Source organism: Crocodylus porosus, unplaced genomic scaffold (genome assembly GCF_001723895.1).
Source record: "Crocodylus porosus isolate Cpor-Errol unplaced genomic scaffold, CroPor_comp1, whole genome shotgun sequence".
Lineage (NCBI taxonomy): Eukaryota > Metazoa > Chordata > Crocodylia > Crocodylidae > Crocodylus > Crocodylus porosus.
Window position 1 is genome coordinate 5,948,031 of NW_017728886.1, and position 20,180 is coordinate 5,968,210.

Below are 20,180 nucleotides of genomic sequence, written 5' to 3' on the forward strand. Positions count from 1 at the left end.
CTGGGCCTGCATTGCAGCACCTCGCTCCTGCTCGCGGCCGCGGGATACCTGAGTCTCCAGTCCTGATGCTCCCTCGCAGGTCATGCAGCCAGCGGCCAGGAGCTGCCAATGCTCCCAAGCAGGGTCCTCCCTTTGGAAAAGGAAGAACTGCTTTCTCTCCCCGCAGCCACCGTTAGCGCCATGCGTACTAGCAGGCAGCAATGGATGTGGGAGGCGAATCCGGCCGGCCGTGGCTCATATTCCCGGTTTCACGGGCCTGTTCCCTCTCCCCGAGCGATTGCAACCCATATCGGCCTCCCGTTCCGATCAGAGATACGCCGCACGCCCTCGGGAGAAACCTCCCCACTGCGCTGGGTGGGCTGCGAGGCCTTTCCTCGTTGTTTATTCATCTGGAGGATGGTTTTGGGGTTTGGCCCGGCAGGACGAGCTGTTCCTCCTGCCCTGAGTCACCCTTGGTCGTGGTCTGCATACTCCCTCGGCATCTCCTTGGATGACTCTGCCGCACGGTATCGGCCCTTTCCTGCCTTCGCTGGCAGTCACGAGGGTGTTTCTTCCCCGGCTCGTCCCCGGGCCCCACCGTTAAGTGTGTTTGCTTTTCATTCTTCTTGTCCCTCAGATCATATTTTCCCTGTGATTTGACCTCACCTCATCACAGAAACCACAAAGCTCCGGGGCAGGGGAGGGCAGATCCTCAGCTGGCGTAAACCAGTGCAACTCCACCGAAAGGAAGGGAAAGGAAGGGGGAGGCCGCCCGGCTGGATTCGGCAAGGCTTTGGTTAGCTCGTGGGCAGGAGAGGCTTGCAGGACCTCGGGGTGCCCGGTCCTCCTTGCACCGGGTGACGGGGTCCAGAGATTTGCTTCTGATGCTAATCTGCTCCTGGGCACTGACAAAATCGACTGTTTTGGGGATCACTTCTTTGTGGCATCTTGGCCACTCTCCTCCCCCCGGTCGAGATGGAGCCCGGGTAGCAAGCCATGCAGGAGGTTTTCCAGTGCCAGCCAAGGGCTGGGAGGCTCGGGTCTGTCTTTAAGTGCCACAGCAGTAGCCATGCATCGCATTGCCCCGGTGCCCCCAGTGCAAGCCAGCTGCTGGAGTTTACAGCCTCGCCAGCCCCCTCGCGCCGTGCATCCGTGCGAAGTGGCCGGCTTTGCAGAGAATCGGGCCCGCTGGCTTCGCCACTCCTGATTTACACCGCTCGGGCTTCGGGGGACGTGTCCTCGGCTGCAGCTCGCCTCGTTGGGCCCCGCTCTGCCGCTTGTTTGTCAACAGCTCCGCAGGAGTCGATGAGGGCGAGTCCTCTGGGGCAGGGTGGGATCGACTGAATCAGCGTTTCCCGGAGCTCGGGGCAGATAAGGGTGCCAGGAACTGTCACATAAGCAGTGCCGCGGCCAAGTCCAGGCACAAACAAATGTCTGGCTCCCGTCCAGCCTCGTGCCATGTGTTCAGGCCACCCCTGTGTCGGGCGGAGGGCAGCTGGATTGTAACTCCCCCTCCACCCCGGGCATTAACTTTGAGCTTCTGCCCCTGCGGGCACAGCCAAAGTCATCAGCTGCTGCTTCCTGCACCCACTGCCCCCATCCCAGCTCTCTATGTGCCTCTCTTGTCCTGCTTTGCACCCCGGGCTGTGGCCAGCTGCCCATATCCATGTCCCACAGGACAGCAGGGGTCTTCAGTTTGGGGATCCACCTGTTGTGAGGGGATCGAGCTCCTGGATAGCAAAGGGGTCAGCGGATACCTGCGGGCTAAGGGTGTAAGATATGGCTCCTCTTTCCATTTCAGCCATGCCAAGACTCCCATCAGAGTCCCAGTGGAGAAGGGGGCTTTGAGAGAGCGCAACCCTTAGGATGGGGTCGTTAATAAGCCAAAGACAGTGAAGTGCCCAGCTCCACTTTGCATCAGGCTCTGCCGACAACCCCAGCCCTCAACAGGCTGTCTGTGTTTAGCGTCACTGGGCATCTCCTGCCAGGAAAAGCTGCTCCCTTTCTCTGCTGTCTGCAGCCTGTCCTCCTCTTCCTGCTTTCCCTGCTCATCTCCCAACATTTCAAGTCCTAGTTGCCTTTAGGCCAAAACATTGCCCCTTCCCCCCCCCCCGCTCTGTCTGCTAAACAGGTCCATGAACCAGTCTGTGCACATGCTCTAGTGTCTTCATTAGGGTCCAGAGTGAACACGGATAAGCAGCAGAGTTCAGGAGTTGGCACTGCTCAGAGCCATTGTGCCGGGTGTCCTGCAGATCCCGCCATGCACTGCTGGAGGGTTTGCTTCACAGCCCCCGGCCTTGGACACCGACCTCTCTTTTTAAAGGGACGCTGAAATTATGCACAGTGCCTCATGTGTCCCCGTACGTGCTGCAAGCCCGAGGGGTCTGGCTGGTGGACTGGGTGTCTGCAGTGTTTGTTCTTCATTCAGTGCCTGGATGCAAAGGGGAGAAGCAAAGCAAGGCAGAAATCCCCCCAAGCTCCCGATCTTCTGTAGCTCACTTAGGCTAGGAGCAAGTGCTGGGTGTAGTGGGAAAGCTGATAACTTTGGCTTCTCAGTGCACAGCAAAGGCATGCCAATGCAGGGGGGCTTCCAGCCTCTCCCTGCCACACACAGCCCTTGGGTGCAGCCTGCCGGGGCCTTGCATCGACATCTTCCTTATCCATGGTCCATAGCTGGCATTTGACCCCTGAAGTCACATGCATGGGGAGCTGGGATTCAATCACAGAATCACAGACAATGAGGCTGGAAGGGAGCTCAGGAGGTCACATCTAGTCCAGCCCCCTGCTCCAAGCAGGACCAGCCCCAACTGCATCATCCCAGCCAGGGCTTTGTCTACCCGGGTCTTAAACACCTCCGAGGATGGATGGAGAGTCCACAGTGCCTGGTTTTCTGTGGCCGCAGGCTGGCACTGGCCTCAGCTCATGGAGCAAGGCCATGGGGGGAGGCGCTTGCTGACCCAGACCAAGAGGAGGGGTAGTTGCCAGCCACCCAGACATGCTCACGGCAAAGGGATGCGGTGCCAGGGGAAGCTGCGCTCCCCTCCCCTGCCCTGTACCCCTCCGGAGACCCCCGCTTGAGAGTCACCAGGCCAAGCAGCAAATCCATGACAGGGCCCAGGATGAGATGTACAGCTCCTGACACCCAAGCCTTGGCTTGTAGGCAGCCCAGCTAGCCCTCTCTGCCTGTTGACTAGTCCGGGTCCCCTAATCCTCTGAATAAAAGCCCCCGATTTACAGGGCCAGAGCTCTATGGTGCATCTAGGAGGGGGTTGTGCTTTCGCTTAGATTTGAGAAGCAGGCTGCGTTTAAGAGACATGAAGCATGGAAGCCAAAGGCGTCTCTGAAATGTGGCCTGCTTCTTAAATCTGAATGAAAACACAAGCCAAAAACAGCCCCCTGCGAGACGCACCGTAGAGCTCCATCCCTGCAAATGGGTCTTTAATTGGTATTTCTTTTCCTCCTGCTTAAACTGAGAGTCAGAAAAGGTGGGTGCATCCAGGGAAGGGTGGTTTATATCCAGAGGAATAGGGGTAACATTGCATTGCCTATCCCCAGAGCGTAGGAGAGGTGGCAGCCCCCAGGTCTAGAGGGCTGGAGTCTCTTTCAGCTCGCGGGGTCCCCAGCACGCAGAGCTGAGATCTGTGCTAGGTAGGGCTGTGCCGGGGGCTGGCCCTCAGGCCCCTGGCTTGGAGCAGGGCAGGATGGAGCCCAGTAGTGTAAATGAGCATGGCAGGGGCCTGTAAGCATCGCCCAGCCGAAGAGGTGCACACCCGGTGTCCCTTGCCTGTGCCGGGCCGATGCACCCAACCAGGTGCATCGCACCACTGCGGCGGCCTGGAGCCCGTGGGACCCTCAGCATCTCTGCAGCTCTTCCTCATCCTCTCCCAACACCCCAGCCAGACACCGTCATCCTGGCTCTCCCTCAGCAGCACGCTGCAGGTCTCGCGCGCCCTGCACACAGTGGTCGCCTTGTTGCGGCGGCAGCCCCCGACGCACCGTTCCTCTTTCCCCGCCGCTGGCTCAGCCCAGCCCCTTTGGGATACGTCTCCCCGGGGAGGAGAGATGTGGGGTAGGGTCTGCATCCGACAGTGCCGGCTCTGCAAGCCGTGTTGAGAGAGCCTGCAAACCAGGACATGAATGCGTGCGACGGGTCTTGTGACAGGGCGAGATACCTGTGGTTTGAGGCATGAAGTAGCACATTGTCCTGATCTCATGCATAGTCCTGATCTGCCTCTTTCCAGGAGCTGGGGGAGTGGGGTGGGGGGGGAGGAACAGCTGATGGGATGCATGTAAGAGCAGCCCAAACTCCTCGGGTTGTGTCTCGGGATGCCCAGGCCTGCGGCTGCATCGCTGCTGTCCTTTCTCGCGCCTCCGCGGCAGGCAGGGGCCGGCTTCCCAAAATAGCTGGCAAACAGGCCGGGGATGGGAACCAGCGCAATGAATGACACCAAACAGAGAGGAGGGGGCTGGACCGGGAGCACAGGGGGCCAGGCAGGAAGGTGGGGAAGGGAATCAATGGCATTCCTATGACGCTGGGAAGTAGAAGGAGGCAGGCCCCTTCCCTCTGGCGCTCGGTCCCTGCGAGCCGGGCCGTGCTGCTTGCTGCTTTCCTGGAGATCTGGACTAGCTCCCTGGGCCTCTAAAAGAGGCCTCTGGGAGTTAGGCGCCTGCATCCCAGCGGCTTGCAATAAACATGGGAAGACCCCAGTCCTTTGCACGCCCCGTGAGGTCTGGTCTCAGCTGTGCCTAGATTCACGGAGAGGCTGTGCATGGTTTAGGGGTGATAGAGGTGGCATCTTTTATTAGACCAAGTAGATTTTTGCAAAAAAAAAAAAAATCTTTAATCGCAAGCTTTTGGGCACAAACGCCTTTTGGGCATCCACTGCCATTTCTACGGGGGTTTGGTGCAGGCCGCCTCAGGAGAGACGAGCTCTCTCCTTCCTTGTACACTAGCGCTCCAGGGAATTTGTCTCAGGCTGAATTGCCAGAGTAGCTGAGCTCGGTAAATTAGACAAAAGCAGTCTGGTGTTTAGGAGGCTGAGCTGTATCCAGATGCCACAGGCAGCAAACAGTAGAAACCCGCATGCCATCAGTGCCCAACGCCATTAATACGTCTGTAATTCCTTTAGCTTCCCTTATCAGCTGCCTACATTTCTGAGTTTGCAATCTGCATCCTATTCCATTTACTTCCCCTGTTTTTTGCCATTCATTATGTATCATTTCCAATATGATTCATCATCACTGCCCCATCTCTCTCTAACTAGAATGGCTTTAGGCCCGGCATAACTTTTTAACGTGTTTGTGGACTTGGGTCATCTGGTAGGATGTTCTTGAAGGAATCCCAGCTTTCATCAACACTTTCAGTTAATGTTTCCAGGCAGTGATGCCAACAGCTGGGCTAAGAGACCTTTTCCCTGCTGCCATGGCATACAACTTGCAGATCTGGAGATATATCGCACCTTTCATCTCCTTCCTCTCATCTTCTTCAGCTGTAAATGAGTTAAAGGGATCAAGTGCTTAGGACCAGGGAGAGCTGGTCAACAAAATCCCTGCCCCAAGGACCTTGCAGTGACAGGGCCAGATTATGAGCCCTTTTACTCACGCTGAGGAGCCCTTACTCCTGTGAATATCTCCACAACCACTCACTGCCGTCTGCAGAGGGTTTGTGATCCGCACGGCCTTTCAAAGGCATTAGAGTAACCCCTTAAAGCTCAGACCAAGTGCAGGGTGCCTTTATGCTGGGTGCTGTACATATTGTTTGCTGTCTAAAGGGGCCAAACAAGCAGGTTAGTTCAGTTGAAAGGAGTTCAATTTAGTGGTGAGGCCAGCTTATAGCCTCGGTCTGGACAAGATTAGTGTCCTGATTAAGAAAAACTTTCTCACGAGGAGGGTGGTGAAGCACTGGGACAGGCTCCCCAGAGAGGTGGTGCAGTCTCCAACCTTGGAGGTGTTTAAGACCCAACTAGACAAAGCCTTGGCTGGGATGATGTAGCTGGGGCTGGTCCTGCTTGGGGCAGGGGTTGGACTAGATGTGACCTCCTGAGATCCCTTCAACCCTCGTTTTTTATGATTCAACATAATCTGGATGATCTCCCTGGTTGGATGCATGAGTGTTATACAGCACGGGGGCTGGAGAAAGAGGAAAGTGGGCAAAAAGGGGGAAGGGTTTGAGGTCCTTTTCAGCTGGGTTGCTGAGCTGACGAATCTCACTCAAGCTGCTGAGCTGCCGGCCGCTTGGTGGAAAGAACAAAATCCCTGTGCGAAAGGAGCAGCAGTGCCAGGATATGAAGCAGTGCAAAGCATAAAGGGATCCTGCGGACGGGGAATAATGCTCAGGACTGTGAGCGGGGAGATACAATTTCTATTCATCACCATGCTGTGTGCCATAACGTGACTCGCTTTCCCCACCCACTGTCTCTTTTTTCCCTTCCTGACCTTCCCTGAGCTTTTCTACTTCGCATGTAAGTTTGCAAAGCTGGGGAGTGTCACTCCTGATGTGTTTGTACAGCACCGAGCGCCACAGGGCCCTAATTTTGCTTGAGGATCTGCAGCGACGTGTTGTGCTTCCTCATACGTGAACAAAGCACCAAGAGCCTCATGTTCTTGCTATTCGTCTCCGTCCATGGGTCTTTGGGCTACAAAGTTTGCCATTTGTATTAAAACACTCTCACGGTGCGTACACTTAGGGCAAAGTCCATCTAAGTGTGCGACCGCACAGGTGTGCCTAGGGTATAAATTGCCCCCCAAATGGTGTGCACTATCTCTGTTTAGACTGAAATTAGGTGAACCCAGTTTACCAAGGGAGTCCCCATCTCATGAATGTTGGTACATGTTCACAGTATAGCCCTGGGGCTGGGAAAGCCCAGCCACTTACCCCAGTCCTCACCACCACCCCTCAAATGGGCCATTTTAGCCCCTCAGCTGGGCACCCCCCTCTCACACACCCCTATTTCTACCCCAAGTGCATGGACTTTGCTTGGATTTGCCTTCCCAAGACATATATTAACAAAGCATTATTGCAGTAGTGGCCTTAGGGGAGAGCAGACTGAGCGACCACCCAGGGTCCCACACTTTTGGAGTGCTAAAACTTTTGGGGGGCCCCAAAATTTTGCAACAATTTTTTTTTGGGGGGGGGGGAGGTGAAGTTATTAAAAACTTTGCTCTTTCTTCAACTTATGAATAAGTTTCATGGACAGCGCAAAGAGAAATTGAAATCGAAAATGTCCGACTTGATAGTTTCATAGTTTCTAGGGTCAGAAGGGACCTGAGCAGATCATCGAGTCCGACCCCCTGCCATGGCAGGAAAGAGTCCTGGGGTCAGACGACCCCAGCAAGATGTACATCTTGCTTATAGGTGAGCAAAATTAAGCCTCTAAGGGGCCTCGAATGACTCTCTTGCCTAGGGCCCCAACAACCCTAAGGCTACCACTGATTATAGTCTGCCATAAGGCACCCGCTGCACATGCTTATCCCAGTAGGGACACAGGGACAGAACAAGCAGCCCGATCCAGATATTTTCAGATGTGCTACTGGAAGGCACCTCAAGATACATCCGTGCAGCACCATGCACCCACCAATATAGACACGTCAGATGATGTTAATGATTTATTAGCTCATGAGCCCGGGCCTGGCACTGTAGTGACAGAGCTATACTGGCTGCAAGACCCAAGATAGTGAGATGACAGTGTATCCGCATGGTCAGAGCCAGCACTGCTATTTTTTAGAGAACCACCCTGCAGACATATCCTTACATACCGGGGCGATGAGTTTGCTATAAGATCTTAGAGCAATGAGTCTCACCCTGGGCGCTGCAGCATCGTTGGGTGCCATGAGATGAGATGCTTTCAAGGCTGGCATAGGGTACCACGCAATAACCCGGATTAACCCAGCGTTTTCACATAGGAATCCAGAGTGCTAAAACCCCGCTGCCCTGTTGTGGTCTTTCTGAGTGCTTTGCTACGGATGAATTGCTCTCGCATTTTTCTGCAGTCAAAAACCAAGTGGAAGCTAAGAGCTGGCATTTTCCACGAGGCGCCTTTCATCTAATGAGGGGTGCCTGGAGTCTAAAAAGGTTGCGAACTGCTGTCTTAGAGGCTTTAAAAGGGGCCCGGCTGATTTAATGGTGTGATGCATTAGGGCACTTCCTACATGCGTCTGTAATTGGGAAGCTCTCTAGGATGAAAAGAGCGCCATGGAGGTAACGAGTGTCATTATTTACCCGGCTGATTCCTGCAGTCTCCTCTCTAAAAAAAGACATCTGAGCTGTCAACAGATCTTCCCGTCCTCCAGCAGGACCAAAGCAATTTGCCTCCGGCGAGATCGCGCTCCCTTTGTTACGGAGCTGTCAGTGGCCTCTGAGTTTAACTGTGTAATTACATTCTCCGCACTTGGCTTCTGTTCAGCGCAGTTTTCCTTTGCGGCCTGGAGCTGCCGCGCTTTTGTGCGCCGTCTTTCTAGGAGATGTTCTGGGGGGCAGGCGACGGGGCCGATTCCCAGTCGGCTCCAGCTGCTATGCTCCACTTCGGTAATGCAAGACAGTTGTTGGACTGGCTGAAGGGAGCGGACAGCTGCTTCGCATCACCCGAGCAGTGCAAAGCAGCCAGGCCCTGCCAGCGGGTCTCTCCAGCTAATCTGACTTGTGTTTCCTGGGGCTGTGCCGTCGTGCAGCCTGCTCCTAAGTGCCGTGGTTTCTACCCTGGATGTCAGCGGGCGAGGGGCTTTTAGAGAGCCGGCCCAGGGAAGTGGGGCCAAGGTGCAGTTATGACCAGTTTGGCTGCGGGATTTGGAAGTGACTGATGGCACGACAGGCCTAACTCGAGACACCTCACAAGGGTCTGAAGCCCTGGAAGGACTGAGCACCCACGTGCTGGGAATCAGGCGCCTTGAAAGTGCCTCAGACTCAGCCGCCAAAGTCATTAGTTACTTACGGAAAAGTTGGGCTGTTATAATTCTGTCTACCTACCTTCTTTCCTACTTATCACCATTTACCCACTTGATCTACCTACCTACCTACCACCTTGCACCTGCTAGCTAGCTACATCATGCACCCCTTCTATTTATCTATCACTGAACACCCCTCAATCTGTCTCTCTTTCTATCCATCCATCCGTCATCATCATACACCCCTTCTATTTTTCTATTACTGCACACCCCCTCTATCTATCTAACTACCTACCACCATACACCTGCTTTATCTACCTATTTATCATCACACAGCCCTTCTATTTGTCTATCACCATACACACCCTCTGTCTACCAACTTGCAGCCCATTTCTTTGTCTTTATATCCATGTATACCCCCTCTCTGTCTACCTACCACCATGTACCTGCTCCTAGCTATCTATCTATCTATTATCATCATCATCCTTCCTTTCTATTTATCTATCACTGAAAGCCCCTCTATCTGTGTGTCTATCTTTCTATGCATCCATCCTTCACCATCATACACTCCTTCTATTTTTCTATGACTGCACACCCCATCTATCTATCTATCTATCTATCACCATGTACCTGCTCTATATATGTATCTATCATCATCATACACCCTTCTTTTTGTCTATCACTGTACACCCCTCTGTCTGTCCATCATCTTGCACACCGTTTGTTTGTCTTTATATCCATGTATACCCCCTCTCTATCTACCTACCACTATGCACCTACTTCTATCTATCTATCTATCTATCTATCTATCATCATCATCATGCACTCTTTCTATTTGTCTATTATTGTACACTCCTTCTCTCTCTCTCTCTCTATGCTTAACTATCTGTCTTTTTATCTGTCTATCTCTCATCATACACCTCCTCTATGTATCTGTTTGTATATCCCTCTACACCTCTTCTATCCACATCTCTCTCCATATATATATTTATCTGGAATATAAATGCAAAGTTTGCGCGTGCTCACATTTTTATACCGCAACTAATAGCCCACCGCGATTTCTACTCTGAAATCCCATCTTAAGCATTTATGACTATTTGCTTGCTATTCCTCTGATTATCCACCAATGAAATGTTGCAGCTTCATCCTTCTCAGGGTTTAAAACTGATATAGCTCCCAACAGGCACAGCTGATCGATTTCTTTTTTAGTTCCATTTCCTTCCCCCGCTTCCCACCCATTACTTTTATAGTTGCAGCCTTTTAAAGCAAACAATGTATTTGCATAGGGCAGACTCCAGCAAGGCTAATGGCGTTTTTAACAGCTACCACAGAATGAATGCCTGCACCCCTAATACCATATTGTACCACCTGCCTTGCAAGAAAGGAGTGTGGGTTTTTTTGTGATGGAATCACAATGTGGGTCCAGGGACTTTATCCCTCAGGAGAGGCAGGGCCATTATACCTTAAGGCTACATCAAGCATCACAGGCCTAAATACACTCTCACAATCCAGACCATTGATAGCTTTGCAATAACTGATCCTAGTCAAATGAGCTGAAGGGGGAAAAGACACAACAAAGCCACAAGCTCTTTTGCCAGTGGGAACTGACCTGGGACATCGCAGGGGTTTCCTGCTGTCCTGACCATGGATGCATTTCAGTCCAGTGCAAAGGAACAGCCTTAGGATGGTTACAAGAGGGTGGCTGGTGTATGGATGTGATAGATCACATGTTGCTGGATGGCACTGATGAGTATGCAGCATTGTTCCTAGGTTTGGTTGGATGGATACATCTATCCACCTACCTTTGTACATACCTACATACATATTTACCTATCTGTCGGTCTGCCTCTATCACCAGTCCCCCCCCCATCTGTCTCTACATCATCTATATGTGGTGCTTTAATGCACATTAGCCTAAGTTAATGGACATTAAGGACATGGGTCTATACATGCACACCCATAATGCACATTAAAACGGTGAATTCAGCCTATTTCCACCTAAATTTGAGACCTGCAAATTTGATACCTCCAGGACTAACTTTAGCCCCAAGTCAGTCCATGCACAGTGTTAATGCGCTTTAATGCCTGCATGTGTAGACACCTGCAACCCACTTAATGCACATTAAGCTAATGCACATTAAATTTAGGTGCACTTAAATGAATGTGTAAACATGCCCATGGAGACCTATATCAGTGGAAGGCACTGTACCCCAGGGTAAAGATACCCCCTCAACTACATGACCCCATACAGGTGATATCTCCCCAGCTCTAGCCAGCTTCATCCTCATATGAAGGAAGGTGACATGATAAGGTATCAGGGCAGATGTATGCATCCATTTTCTGCCATGCAAACGAGCTGCTTTTGGCTCCCCTGTGTGCTATGAGATGTCGTAGCAGTGATCATTGTAGTAGACTACCTCAGGATAGCGGTTGTATGCCTGCTCTAGAAACCGGTGTAGCTCGGGTTAGTGCATAAAACCAATGTGATAGCGTGCTGTATTTCTGCGTCCTTATGAACTGCGGTGATGGGTTCTTGAGGAAACGCTTGTGTTGACTGCAGCAGGATTGAATAGCAGCCTTCACCTCCCTGCAGGGGGGGCGGCAAAGAGGCTGGAGCTGGACTGGTCTCAGTGGGGGCAGATGGCAGGACAAGGAGCAATGGGCTCCAGCTGCAGCAAGGGAAGTTGAGGTTGGATATTAAGAAAAACTTTCTCATTAGGAGGGTAGTAAAGCATGGGAACAGGCTACCCAGACAAGTGGTGCAATCTCCATCCTGAGAGGTAGTTGAGACCCAGGTAGACAAAGCCTTGAGTGGGATGATATAGTTGGGGATGATCCTGCCTAGAGCAGTGGGCTGGACTAGATGTGACCTCCTGAAGTCCCTTCCAAGCCTCATTTTCTATGATAGGCAACTATCCCAGGAGTAACCACATTAGGCTTTTACTCTCAGCCCTTTGTGATGGCACTGGCTGGTGTGGTGTATAGACAGGACTGGATCCACAGCTCTGCTGACACTGATGTAGCGTCTGGACTCCATGTGGCAAGTGCTAGGTGAGGAGCTCTGCCTTGTATGATGGAGGAAGTCAGCCCCGTGGGCACATGATGGCTCCTTCTGACCTGCAACTCTGTGGAAAGGCTTTTATGAACTACGAGATGCTGATCAGGTGAGGCAGGGGCATGGAGGAAGACTTTTCCAGTGGTCAGGGTACAAGGGTACGCCTTGGAAGACCTCTGCTTTGCTACAGACTTCCTGTGGGACCTTGTCACTTAACCCATTCTGTGCGTCCATTCTCCCTCTGTCAAAACAGAGACCAGACTCGTTCCCTACCTCGCACATGTGTTGTGGGCAGACATATACGAAGGACTGGGAGACTCGGGGGTCACAACAGTGCTGGAAAGACAGAGAGAGAGAGACATCATCTGTCTGCCACAAGAACGGCCGTTCAGTCCAAGCAGCCCCCAGCTCGCCTCTATCCGTCACCCCGTATAATAAATAGACACAAAGTCACCGCCACAGAAATGCTGTCTCCTGCTTTCACGAGGGGGGTCTCGGGGGCTTTGTCTGGGCATCTCTCTGACAGCGGGACATTATTTATCCGGCGACAGGATTCTGAAGTGTTGACGAGAGTCTCTTCGAGGCATATTTAGGGACTCTGTAAAACATTTATGATGGGGGATTGATCCGTACACAGAGGCTTGTAATGGAAACGCGGCGTAAGTGGGGAAGGGGGGTGGGGGAGTAGGAGAGTTTAAAAGGCAGCTCATCGATCGGGGAGATCGTTAGGGTTGCTAAATTAAATCTGCTGTCAACGTCTCCATGAAATGTTTTCTTGTAAACAGGGAAATTATTTCACGCGGGTTGGTGGCACAGCAAACTTAACGGTGCAAGCCCAGCCTGGCCCAGAGGACGGACTCGCTGTGCAGCTGGTAGGTCATGAAATCAGAAGTATGCGTTATAGTAGCGCCTGGGTGATGGAGCTGGGGCCCTCAGACCTGCAGCTTTGTACACCAGGCACGAGGGGTAGGTGCCTTTTGCAGGTGAGACCCAGAGAGGACCAAGGGGGTGCTCCAGGCTTGACTCATCCAAGAGTGGCCCTTGGTTACTGTTATGGTACGAAATACCGTATTTCTTCCCATTCAAAGTAAAAAAAGATGGGCACCTGGTTTGTGATAGGCAGAATGAAGGGGGAAAAAAGATCTTTCCCTGTAGTGAGCAACTCAGCTAAGGAGTTCGCCCTTCAACCTGAAGATTGCATGCAGACTTACTTTGGTTTTTGCCCGGCAAAAGCTTAACTGGCAGAAACAGGGTTTTACTGTATTTCCTTGCTGATAATTCTCACCCCGGTTTCCAGCAGCTGACCAGGCAGAGGACACCGTATGTTGTATGAGAAATATTCCAACTTTATCCCTTCGGTCTTCTTCTCTCTTTCATAGCATCATAGAAAACCAGGGTAGGAAGGGACCTCGGGAGGTCACATCTAGTCCAACCCCCTGCTCCAAGGAGGACCAGCCCCAGCTACATCATCCCAGCCAAGGGCTTTGCGAGCCAGGAGGTCTGAGTGCACTACCCTGCTGTGCTAAAGACGCCCTTATTATTTCTCTGTGCCCCAGGTTCCCGCCCTGCAAGACGGGACTGACAACATCCCCTTTGGCTGTGGACAAGCATGATGTTTAAGTGCGTTAAAAGGGGAGGGGGAAGCAGGTAGGAGCCATTAGGATGCAGCTATAACATCTGCAGTAATACAAGGGAGATACATTGCTTTAGCCAGAAACCTGAATGAAACGGGTTAAGGTTGCTGCGGTTTTGCTACACTTCCCTGGCTACGGGGGCATGGAGATGTAGCTCATAAGAGCTTTTATCGACATCACTCACTCTCAATGCAATTTTTATGTGTGTCTTCACCTGGTGGGGACCCGATTCAGGAAAGCATTTCAGCAGAGGCCGATATTAAGCTCCTGGCACCACTGCAATCCATGTGCATTGCCATTAACCCACCGTAACGCCCCCCCAAAGAAACCTCAAAGTAGTCAAATGGCTGAGTAAATGTGTTGCCCCCCCCCGGCTCTAAGGCCCCAGCTGCATCTTAAAATGGGCCTCTCCAATAAAGGCTTACCCCATGTTGCCCAGCTGTAAGAGAGGTGTCAATAGCTCTTAGGTGCCTCTTGCAGCATCTTATAGGTTCAGATCTTGCACCTGAGACTCCTAAAGAATGGACCAGGAGTCTGGGGGACCCCCGCGGCATCCTAACAGGAGTGGACAGTGCCAGGTCCCTGGAGTAGCGTAGACAGACCCTGCATCCTTATTCGTGTCTGACTCCTAGGGAAACGGAGGCCTCTAGACACCGGTGCCTGGGCTCATGACACGCTCACCCAGTTTGGGCATCAGTCTGGTAGTCTGTCACTCCCAGTATGGGGTCAGATAGGCAGAAACCAGTGTCACCCTCGTGGTTTCATTGGAGCACCCGCAGTTTGCATTACCTTGGGATTTAGCACCCCGATTCTAGCAGCACTGCCCACAGCCCCTAGGCCTGACTTCCCTTGTGCAATGCCCAGGCAAAGCTCCCATGGAAGTCAAGGAGGAAGGGCCACGGGCCCTGGTCCCCGGGGCTACAACAGTGCCTGGTATCACAATGGGCACGTTGTTGCCGCCAGGCCCAGCAGCAGAAGGGGACATTGCAAGGCTGTAAATCACTTTTAAGGCCTCTGCGCTTCGCCTCCTGCGATGGAGAGGCTTAGGTTTCCCTCTCCCTCGCTCAGGAATGATGGCAATCTTGGGGCAGGGGCGGGGGCGGGCTCTGGAAATAGTCACTGGGGGCATCCCCCGGCGCATACCTCTGAAACCTGACCCCGAAAGGAAAGTTTATGTGGTTCAACTGACTTAAAACCTTCAGGACCTGGCTGCCTCGGTGCCAGAACAAACAGCTGCACGGAGAATTCCAGGGCCATTTGTGGTGGCCGTCCACGCTAGCAAAGCCCCCTATTGACTCGGAGAGGGAGCGTGAAGCACGCGCCCTGGCTCCGTCCCTGGCAGGATCGCAGGCTGCAGGGCAGGGAGCGCTCACAGAGCCACAGGCCTGCACGGGCTTTCAGAGGGCGCACCCACATGCACGCGCACACAGCAAGCATGTGCACGCTAGGTCAGCACACACAGCCGGGTATGCAAGCTAACGTACATGCATGCTTGCACAGACAAGCGTACACACACAAGGTGCTTGGACGGATAGGCATGTATGCTCACCCCCACACAAGCACACATGTTTGTCCTTATGCATGCAGGCATGTGCGTTCGGAGCAGCTACACGCTTGTGTGTGCTTGCGGACGTGGGTATGCACACCCAAGTGTGCTTGCACAGACAAGCAAGATGCTTATACAGGTGAACTTACATGCTCACACATGAATGTGCACACTCACAGGCACACATGCAGGCATGTTCTACGTGTTCACGACACTCACGCGTAAAAAGGCATGCTGCAACCATAGGTATGTGCTTGCAAAGTGCTTGCATGGGGAGGCCTGCACACTTCCACATGCTGGCCCACATAAGCATGCATGTATCCAGGCAGGCACATGCAGTTCTGCACAAACACCTTTGCACACACATCCAGGCATGTTTACATGTGCTCATATTCACTGGCACATGCATATTAGGCTTTCACAAGGAGGCTTGTGCGCATGCACACACACACACACACACACACATATACACAAAGGCATGTGTGCTCACCCAAAGACTTTTGGGTGCTTTCAAGGACAAGCCGGCATGCAAGCACACACATGTGCATCCACGTGCATGCACACGCACCAGCCCCACCAGACTGCACACTTATCCAGATGTGCAGCAAAAAGAGTGCACTTTCATGGAGAGGCAGCTTAGACTCAGGGACATGCATGTGCTCAGCCAGGTATATGCACTCATAAGCCTGCACGCGCATGTTCTGAGCCCCACATGTTAAGAAAAGGGCTAGCAGATCTTCAGGAAAACCAAAGGTTGGGAGGAAGGTGCTTGAAAAGGGCCCCACAGTGCAGTGGGCTGTGAAGTTACCACCCTACTAAGGTGAGTGGGCTAACCCTATTATTTCAGGCTCTCTGCAGACTCAGGCAGGAGCAACTATATCAGTTGGTCAGGAGAGCAAAGCGGGGGGGTCATGTTCTCCGGCTTTTCTTCATCACCCTGTGGGCAAGAAAGGCGACTTTGCCTCTGAAAAAATGCAGGCGGGGACACTGGCATCCTCATGTGACTCCAGGACTTGCAGGCTTCAGGCACAGACTCAGTGTGCACACTTTAATCGGGATTTCATCCCAGCTATGCTGAATCAGGGCTGATCCCACCTCCCAGACAAAGCGTGGGCATGGGGAAGGCTGGACACCCGGGCCCAGATGCCTGCACAGCAGGGAAGATGCTCTGCAAGAGTCCTGCTGTTGCCCGGGATCGGTTTCCAAATGCCAGGACAGCCTCGGCGCACCGAGGCCTGTTTGCATCTCAGGAGGAGGCAGGAGCAGCCCCAGCTGTTTGTTTATAGCTCGGTATCAGGAGCAAGCGCCCGAGTTTATCTGCAAGTTGCAGTGAGCTGTATCTATAAACAGCCCTGCAAGCTTAAAAGCATTCCTGCTGCGTTAGGCCATGCCATGGGCTTCCTAGCACAGCGGACCCGAGACGGCACTAGCCTTTCTTCCCCGCAGGGGAATAAAAGGAGCGTGTCCCCAGCCCCACGGCGAGGGGGCATGGGCTCAGCGCTGCTCCCTGGGGTTTGCCCATTTGCAAGCTTGGAGAAGGATTTAAATGCCCCATGGGAATGCAAAAGAAAGGCCTGGGAGTTTCTCCATCCATTTACAAAGAAAGCAAAGCCCTGCTGGGATGCAGAAAATACGCCTTCTGCTTTAACTCTTCACTCACCTTTTCTCTCCAGCTGCCATTGGCTCCAAGGGACTGGGGTCCCCCCCAGATCAGGTTGGCAAGGATTATGGGGGCGGTTTCTGAAGCATAGGCAAGGCCAGGGCAGGACAGGTGGTTGACTGGGAGGTCCTGATGCTCTTGCCGGTACTTAGGGGTTTCTAGCCGGAGTGTCTTGCTCTTCCACACAGGGTCAGACTGGTGGGCACGTGTGAGGTCTTGAAGGAATATCCCCCCTAAATCAGACTAGCACAGGGTGGTGGAGGGCTTGCCATCTTCTCTAGCATGGGGCACAGTCCCCTTCCATCTAGGAACCAAGTATTTCCCAGGTATTGCTGCGCCCACCTCCCCCCTGCTTTTGCCTGTCACAAGTTGTAGGGTGTTTGCACTCTCTGCCTTCCACGCAGCCTTTTCAATCCGTGATATGCTTGGTGAATGGCAGCGGTGACCAGGAACCGCAGTCATCAACCAGGGCCCTATTGTCCCTGGCACCGTGCCGATTGTTGCTGTCCGATGTGCCAGGCTGGCAGCTCGAGCAGTGCGAAGAACATGATCTTCTCATAGATTTCATAGACATCAGGGCTGGAAGGGACCTCGGGAGATCATCGAGTTCAGCCCCCCGCCCAAAGGGCAGGAAGTCAGCTGGGGTCACAGGATCCCAGCAAGATAAGCATCCAATTTACTCTTGAAGGTGTTCAGTGTAGGTGCTTGAACCACCTCCGCTGGCAGGCTGTTCCAGATTTTGGTCTCAATTGCTTCACATGCACGTGCATGTCCCAGCAGAGAAGGGGGTGTGAGGCACGTGCCTGTCTCTTCCATGCTCATTGTGTGATGCCATAATTCATTTATCAGCTGGTGATGCTCTTTCTTAGAAAGACAGGTTGGTCCAGGGGGTAGCCCAGCACACATCAGCCCTGGGTTCAGTTCCTCCCTCTTCCATGTGTGTGACCTTGGGTGGGATCATCTGGGCTTGTCCACATTAGAGTGGTTGCATCCTCCAGATTTGGCAGTGTGGGGAAGATGATCCAGGACAGCCCTTTGTGATGGCTTTGGTCTACGGTAACTGGGGATGACCCTAAAGTTACTGGAGTACTTCTGGGCTTGGAGTGGGATGTACCAGAGCACGGCCCCACCATGATAAATGTGATGCCAGGGGATAGACAAGCCCTGAGACATTCCCTGTGTGCCTCAGTTGTTAATATATCCCTTCCTAACGGTTTTTGTAAAGGGCCATGAATTAATCAGAGAAAAGTAGGGCTGGGAGGGACCTCAGGAGGTTATTAACCCCCTGCTTGAGGCAGGGTCATCTCTATTGAAAACTTTCTAGACAGGTGTTTGTCTACTTTGTTCTTAAAACTACACAACGCATGAAGATTACGGGGAGCTCAGGTATGATGGTAACAGGCCTGACTAAGTCCCAAAGTAGGCCTGTCGACATCTGAGTGTAGATCAAAGATGCTGGCACCCAGCATCTATCTATCTATTTCTTTTTATTTCTCTTTTTCCCCTCTTCTTATTTCACTCTTTTTCTTTATCTCTTGCTCTCTATTTCCCTCTCCCTTTATTTTTCTCTTTCTCCCGTTCTCTTTCTCCCTTTCTCTCTCTCTGTCTTTCTCTTTCTCTCTCATCCTCTGAGACATGGAGAGAAAACCTTAGAAACAAGAAGCCTGAAGGCACAAGCACCAAAAGATGACCGAAAAGACATTGGCACCGATCAGAGAGTGCGTGTTGCTCCGCAGCTCCAGACACAGTGAGCATTTGCTCACAGAAACTCGGGCATTTCTGATCCTGTTCATCGGTACACTGCACCTCTACCCTGCCGTCCACAATTTACTGTTAAGGTTTGATGGTTTTTACGTGAGTCTCAGGATGCTGGAAAGCTTTGGGGATATTGGCACCGTGAATTGCCATGCAAACAGCAGTAAGAAAGCCAGGCCTTGGTATCTGGATGGGTTATGGAAATCTGTTTTGCTTCTCTGCACACCTGTGAGTTGCTGCTGTGGTCTCCATTTGCTGGTCCATTGATCTGTAGCGTTCCTGTAGCGTCCAGCGCCGGGTTCACCCCAGAGGGGGCTGCGTTTTGGTGGTGTTTCAGGCTTGAGGTTTTCTGGGATAAAACCCCCTCGATGAATCTGGTTTGATCACAGATGGCTTTGGATTAGAGGAGCTGGTTGCCAATGTTAAAATCAGGCCGAAACAGGAGAGTTCGTTCCTCTCTGAGTTAGCTGCACACTCCTTCCCCCTCTCCCCGCTGCCCTGCCCCAAACAGGGATGCTCTCATTCAGCCAAGAACCGCCCCACGGGCTGGACAGACCCCTTCTCCCCTCCGCAAGCCCCTCTCGGCTGCAAACAGACCCCTCCTGGCGCTGAGACCCCCTTCAGTAGTGCCTGATTGCTCTGCTTTCCGGCAATGAATCCCCCAGAGCAACAGTGCAGCCGAGAGCAAGCCTGGTTGCCAGCTGTTGTCTGCTACCTGTCGCTGCCCCTCCTCCGGTCTCAGTTTTGCAGGCTGTGAAATGGGCATCAGGCCAGTCACTTTCCTCTGCAAAGCACTTGGCGCTTGTGTCCAAACAGCTGGATAAATGCTACATACTATTGCTCAGGTGGAAAAAAAAGATAGTCCCAAAAGCATCAGGGCAAGAGAGCTTGTGGTTGCTAACTCCCAGGCCTTCTTCCATCCTGCAAAGGGAAAGAGGGAGAAAATAGGCCCTGGAAAGCCAGTTAAGAGGGTAGAGGCTTATTTTATCCGGGGGGATCCTTCTTAAAAAGGATGCCTCTCTCCCTCTCTATCTCCCTCTTCCCCCGCTGCTGGAGGAGGCTGACTTGCTGGCTGTCCTGCAGCTGTATGGCATTGCTCCCAAAGGCCAACCTGCCACTATTCATTACCCTCTGCTAGCATTTGGGAGCAATTATTGGTGGCCTGAATGCTTTCCCGCTCCCTCTGGGGTACCACGGCCCACAGACAGCAACTTGGCTGGGTGAGGGAGGCTGGGTCCGAGGCGAGGTCTCCCCTTAGCCCTTCCCCTTGCTCCCTAGACCGGCTGTGCTGGGAAGGGACCCTGATGAACCCGGGAGTCTGGATGGGGCCCACCCTGCATTTCTACCTGCTCCTGCACTATTCATTCTTGGCCATAGATGGCAGCAAACCACTAAGCACTGCTCCTGCTGCCTCCGAAACGGGAGCAGAGACTGGGCAGAGGTGAGGAGGGGGAAACTCCTCCACCCGGTTCCCATGAGGTTCAGGACAAGCTGCCCCCATGTGATTCAAGGCCCTGGGCCCAGCAGAAGGAGTCTGAGAGGATGCATTGCTAACCCCTCCATGGCTTTTCCGCTCCTCCCCGGCCTTTGTTTCTCCCACGTGGCTTAGCAGAGGTGGCCAACTGCACAGTTGCCTTCCTGGCACAAACCCCCTTAAGCCTTGAGCAGGGC

General features: G+C 52.8%; 1 protein-coding gene across 1 annotated transcript in view; it reads left to right on the forward strand.

Moving 5' to 3' along the window:
• The window catches only part of PTH1R (parathyroid hormone 1 receptor), a 136,703-nt gene that overhangs the window by 11,926 nt on the left and 104,597 nt on the right, over positions 1 to 20,180 (forward strand). The window lies entirely within an intron of this gene.